We start from the raw sequence: 7,035 nt of genomic DNA, 5'->3' as shown, positions 1-7,035 counted from the left end.
AACAGCTCACATACAAGACTTGTTCATGTTCAACTCAACCATACGATGAGATTAATTACTGGGTGCATAAAATCTACACCTATTCACTGGCTACCAGTTCTTAGCCACATACTTCCCCCGCACTTACGACGACAAGAAGCTCTCATTCGGGAGTATAGTAAGATCCTGCTAAACTCCTCTCCACCCATTCTCTACCTCTGATCTCTTAAGATGTCGATTAAAGTCAAGAAATCCACCATTCCTCACAGCACTTAAGCTGCTGGCCGAACATCAGAGCACTATACAAAAGTGGATGGAAGCATGGAGTAGCTATACCTCCCAAGATATTTCTGAGCATATTAATCCTAATAGTATACCTCCAGGATTTAATCTACCCCAACATATATGGGTGACATACAATAGAATTAGAACAACTCATGGGGTGTGTGCCGGTTCTCTGTATAAATGGGGTAAGACACCTTCAGCACAATGTGATTGCAGGGCTCCCCGACAGACTATCCAACATATAGTGAGGGAATGCACTAATAGAAGATACCCAGGAGATTTTAAGGACTTCCACTGCATAATAATGGGAGCTACTGACTGGATCTCCAAACTCAACATTAAACTCTGAAATGTTATTTCTGTTTTCCTCTTAGGTTTTATAATTGCTTCTTTTTTAAAAAAATTGTTTTAACTGTTCTAACTTGTCAATATGAAGTGCTTTTAATTCTGTGTGTGACCAGCCATACGCTAAATAAATAAATTAGAGTGGTATCATCTGCATATCTTAGGTTGTTGATATTTCTCCCGGCAATCTTAATTTCAACTTTTGATTCATCTAGCCCTGCCTTTCTCATGATGTGCTGTGCATATAAGTTAAATAGGCAGGGCAACAGTATACAGCCTTGCCAGACTCCTTTCCCAATTTTGAACCGATCAGAGGTTCCGTGTCCAGTTCCCACTGTTGCTTTTTGACCCGCATATAGGTTTCTCAAGAGACAAATAAGATGGTCTGCTACTCCCATCTCTTTAAGAACTTGCCACAGTTTGTTGTGATCCACACAATCAAAGGCTTTAGCATAGTCAATGAAGCAGAAGTAGATGTTTTTCTGGAACTCCCTAGCTTTCTCCATGATCCAGTGTATGTTGGCAATTTGATCTCTAGTTCCTCTGCCTCTTTGAAATCCTGCCTGTACTTCTGGTAGTTCTCAATTCGCATACTGCTGGAGTCTAGCTTGTAGGATTTTAAGCATAACTTTACTAGCATGTGAAATGAGTGCAGTGGTGGGATAGTTTGAACATTCTTTGGCATTGCCTTTCTTTGGAATTGGAATGTAAACTGATCTTTTCCAATCCTGTGGCCACTGTTGAGTTTTCCAAATTTGCTGGCAAACTGAGTGTGGCACTTTTACTGCATCGTCTTTTAAGATTTTGAATAGCTTAGCTGGAATACTGTCACCTCCACTAGCTTTGTTGTTGCTCAGATTTTCTAAGGCCCACTTCACTTCAAATTCTAGGATGTCTGGCTCGAGGTCAGTGACCACCTCATTGTGATTATCAGGGACATTAAGCTCATTCTTGTATAGTTCTTCTGTGTAATTTTGCCACCTCTTCTTAATCTCTTCTGCCTCTGTTAGGTCCCTCCCATTTTGGTCCTTTATCATGCCCATTTTTGCTTGAAACGTTCCCTTCATCTCTCCTATTTTCTTGAAGAGATCTCTGGTCCTCCCTATTCTATTGTTTTCTTCTATTTCTTTGCACTGTTCATTTAAGAAGGCATTCTTATCTCTTCTAGCTATTCTCTGGAATTCTGCATTCAATTGGGCGTATCTTTCTTTTTCTCCCTTGCCTTTTGCTTCCCTCCTTCCCCCAGCTATTTCAAAGCTTCCTCAGACAGCCATTTTGCTTTCTTGCATTTCTTTTTCTTTGGGATGGTTTTAGTTGCTACCTCTTGTACAATGTTGCGAACCTCTGTCCATAGTTCTTCAGGCACTCTGTCTATCAGATCTAATTCCTTAAATCTATTTGTCACCTCTACTGTATATTCAACAGGGATATGATTTAATTCATACCTGAGTGGCCTAGTGCTTTTCCCTACTTTCTTCAGTTTAAGCCTAAACTTTGCAACGAGAAGCTCATGGTCTGAGCCACAGTCAGCTCCTGGTCTTGTTTTTACTGACTGTATAGAGCTTCCCCATCTTTGGCTGCAGAGCATATAGTCAATTTGATTTCTGTGTTGACCGTCTGGTGATGTCCATGTGTAGAGCCGTCTCTTGGGTTGTTGGAAAAGAGTGTTTGCTATGACCATCGTATTCTCTTGACAAAATTCTATCAGCCTGTGCCCTGCTTCATTTTGTACTCCAAGGCCAAACTTGCCTGTTATTCCAGTTATCTTTCGGCTTCGTACTTTAGCATTCCAATCCCCCATGATGATAAGAACATCATTTTTTGGTGTTAGTTCTATAAGGTGCTGTAGGGCTTCATAGAACCGGTCAATTTCATCCTCTTCAGCACTGGTGGTTGGGGCATAGACCTGGACTACTGTGATATTGAATGGTTTGCCTTGCAGTCGAACTGAGATCATTCTGTCATTTTGGGGATTTTATCCCAGTATTGCTTTTCCTACACTTTTATTTTTATTTTTATTTATTAGAAGGGACGTGGTGGCTCAGTCGGTTAGGATGCTGAGCTTGTCGATCAGAAGATCCGCAGTTTGGCGTGTCGAATCCCGAGTGCCATGTAGCAGAGTGAGCGCCTGTTACTCGCCCCAGTTTCTGCCAACCTAGCAGTTCGAAAGCACGTAAAAATGCAAGTAGAAAAATAGGGACCACTACGGTGGGAAGGTAACAGCGTTCCATGTGCCTTTGGTGTCTAGTCATGCCGGCCACATGACCACGGAGACATCCTCGGAGAAACGCTGGCTCTTCGGCTTTGAAACGGAGATGAGCACCAGCCCCTAGAGTTGGAAATGACTAGCACACATGTGCGGGGGAACCTTTACCTTTACCTTTACTCTTTTATTGACTATGAAGGCTAGACCATTTCTTCTGAGGGATTCTTGCCCACAGTAGTATATGTGATGGTCATCTGAATTAAGTTCACCCATTCCTGTCCTTTTTAGTTCACTGATTCCTAAGATGTCGATGTTCAGCCTTGTCATCTCTTTTTTGACCACGTCCAGCTTGCCTTGATTCATGGATCTTATATTCCAGGTTCCTATAGAGAAAAAATCTTTACAGCATCGGACTTTCCTTTCACCACCAGATACATCCACAGCTGAGCATCCTTTCGGCTTTGGCCCAGTCGCTTCATTCTTTCTGGCGCTACTAGTACTAGCCCTCTGCTCTTCCCCAGTAGCACATTGGATGCCTTCTGACCTGAGGGGCTCATCTTCCAGCGTCATATCATTTTGCCTTTTGGTACTGTCCATAGGGTTTCCATGGCAAAGATACTGGAGTGGGTTGCCATTTCCTTCTCCAGTGGATCACATTTTGTCAGAACTCTCTGCTTCTTGGGTGGCCCTGCACAGCATAGCTCATGGCTTCATTGAATTATGCAAGCCCCTTCGCCATGACAAGGCAGTAATCCATGAAAGGGAATAGTAATAGTTGCTTGGAGCCAAATTTGGGCTACGGGAGTGAGTGTGATCAAAAACATCCCAACAGAACTGCTTCAAAAGTTCTTGGGTGCATCTAGCAGTGTGCAGGTGAGTGTTATTGTGAACCAACACCACACCAGAAGTAGTGCCATAGAAAATCCTGCCAAATGTGAAGATGCCAAAGGAGTACAGCTAGTGAAGTTCATGGACCCTGGTTTGACCATCAATTCAGAAGTCTACTGTGAAACGTTACAAAAACTCAGATGAGCCATCCATAACAAGCGTCGGGGCATGCTGACCTCTGGTATGGTGTTGTTTCACGATAATGCTCACCCGCACACCACTAGACGCACCCAAGAACCTTTGAAGCAGTTTCATTGGGATGTTTTTGATCATTCCCGCCATAGCCCAGATTTGGCACCGAGTGACTACTACTAAGGAATTTCAAACTTTGTAAGACATTATGACAAGACATTTGAATGGCAATTATGTCAAAAAGTAATGTAATGTAATTTTCTAATGTGTATAATAAAAGTTATGTTTCTGCAAGTGTCTGTCACTGATAACCAAATGGAGGTTTATTTCCAAATTGCCCTTGTATATGTGTCACAGAAGTTCTGGAAACTTAACTTCTGATATATCTAGCAGAATCTGATGTGGGAAAGGTACTTCAGCAACTTTAATAATTTCTAATGTGTATAATAAAAAATCTGTATCTGCGAGTGTCTGCCATTAATAACCAAGTGGAGGTTTATTTCCTAATTGTCCTCGTAATTTTATAAAGCTGAAATAATATTGCAGCAAACAAAAATCTTTTTGGGCTTTTAGAAAGGAAGGCTGAAAGGAACATCATAGCTGTGTATAAATCTGGTGAAGGAAACTTTTTGTACTTAGCAAAGGGCCCTTTTTTTCTTTGGTTAAAATTGTCCATTTAAATTTCTGGATAGGCTCCTTCAAAATGCAAGTAAAATGAGCACAATATTGTTCTTTGCTGATGTTATTGTGAGATATTGCTTGAATCTCAGGACAAATAACTATCAGCTCTGCTCCTAATCCTTTGGAATTCCTTTCCAATTAGCAGAAATGGCTGACCAAATGTCTAAAAAAATTAAAAAGTAATTTATTTGAGAAAAGGAAAAAGTGAAAAGAAAAAGTAGCAATCTGACCTTGCTTAGATTTCTGAGTTCAGCCTAGGCCAGGGGTAGGCAACCTTGGCTCTTCTATGACTTCAACTCCCAGAATTCCTGAGCCAGCCATACTGAGGGGAAAAAGAGAGGTTTCCAAGCTGAGCCATCCTGGCTCAGGAATTCTGGGAGTTGAAGTCCACGAGTCACAAAAGAGCCAAGGTTGCCTACCCCTGGCCTAGGATGTTAGCTACTACCATCTAGTTTGGACCCAAGACTTCTAGTGTCCAAAAAAGGGATTGACATAAATATTTTACAACAACAATTCTCTAGTCAGAGTTTGTTATTTCCCCCAAAAGGTTTGCTTGGCAACTATGTTGCTATATGGTACATTGCTATCAGGAAAAGAAATATATTTTTGTTTAACCGTAAGTTAGTTTAATTTGCTTGTTTAAGGTTTCATCTGCTTTTATTTTTTGCCTTTTAAATTTTTTCTTTTACATTTTTTTACTAATGTAAATGGATTCCTTTCCTTGAAATTAAATATAATCAAGGGAAGTAGCCAACTATTTTAAATAAAATTAATAAATAAATTAGGTTCATGCAGCATCTTGCTTGTGATTTTATTTTTGAAGTCCACGGCAAACCAGTTTAACACTTCCATGTCATCAGTGTCAAGCCACTTAAGATTCCAATCTTTACTCATAAACCTTAGGGACATAACTACATAAATTACACTCTTTGAAGTAAAGCAACTAATGTGTTATACTAGGTGTTTTATTTTCACAGCAGACAAATGTGTGGACTGTCAACTCTGACATCATTAGCAAAGAAGCTACAATTGTCAGGCAAACTATTTCCTCATGATGTCATACATAGTCAAGGCAGCTGACAAGAGGTCAAGAAAAATTCACACCTGACAGCCATCACCATCTGAATCCTTTTAACATTCTTTAGTACTTCTCTGCTAATGACTCAGAATTTATTTGTTTTTAAACTCCTGATCTACTTCACATTCCCTAGTATACTGTTTGATTTAGATCTGTTCTGTTATCCACAATTAAACTCTTGGTCTGGGAAGGAAAAAGTATTTTAAAGCAACTGTCAAATTTCCTTTGAATTGAATTTGACTCCCAATGACTCCATGAACAAGTCTATTCAGTTTTTGTTGTTGCAACAAGATGGAAAGTGGTTTGGCACTGCCTTCCTCTGGGATGTTTTTCAACAACCTAGTCCATCCTATAATCCTGATATTCCCTGGAGGTTTCCTATCCAAGTACTAACCAGGCCCAACCCTTATTAGCTTCCAGACCCAGATAAGATCAATCAGGTGCCACTTGTTGAAATTATTAATTTTCTGAATAAGAACTGCGTGAAAAGGAGGCTCTGCAGGTTTACGCTAGCCTTATATGTTTGTTGCAAGTTTACCACCTTACCATACAGGTAGTCCTTGACTTACAATACTTTAACATAGTAATTAGCATGGCCTTTGAAAGGGTACTTTACAGACTGTAATTATGACAGCTGTAAAGCACCTCTGGCTTTTAGAAAACATTGCAAATGTTGACCAACAATATAAATTGATTAGATAAATAACATATTAATAAAAGTTAATAGTAAGACAAAAGCAGAGTGGTCATATCACTGAAGGATTAGCTTTCCCTTGAATAGCCAATTTTTAATGAATGCGATTAACCACTAAATCAATTATTCAATTTATCTGGGATATATAGAGATAGAGATAGAGATATTACAAATGAAGCACATCTATCATTAATAGCTTTTGATTCATTAAATATTTTCTGTTTTATTAGTACTATAAAATTTTGGTTCTATAAAAGAAAACTTTAAGGTAAAATAAGAGGCCATGTCAACTGGAGGGAAATGTTGGATAGTGACTACCAAATATATAAATTGAGTTTTTTCAGCAATTTTTAATTTTATTTTGGAAATAAAAGTTTGCTTTGTGAGATATATCCTAAGTAGTAAATACTTCAACTAGGTATGCTTTAGATTAAAATTGTTTTAAAGTAAAAGCTGTCTTAAATATCAAGATGAAATGGTCATGCTAATTTTATTCTTTATGAAGCATAAATTACACTATCCTGACTAGTTCTAACTTTGAAAACTCAGGAATATGATTAAAGCTTATGGTACTATGTACTAGACAGCTTATATTGTTTGACCAAGAAAGATGAAAGACAAAAGATGAAAGCAAAACTGTCTGAATCTTGGATCTGTGTAGTAGGAGCCAGAGAGTCTAATTCTTTTTTATTTATTTATTTTTATTTTAGCTTAGGTTTAATGGCAAATTTAAAGATTTTACTCCAC

The sequence above is a fragment of the Vipera ursinii genome (assembly GCF_947247035.1).
Source record: "Vipera ursinii genome assembly, chromosome: 1".
NCBI classification, from domain to species: domain Eukaryota; kingdom Metazoa; phylum Chordata; class Lepidosauria; order Squamata; family Viperidae; genus Vipera; species Vipera ursinii.
This window is presented reverse-complemented; position numbering follows the sequence as displayed.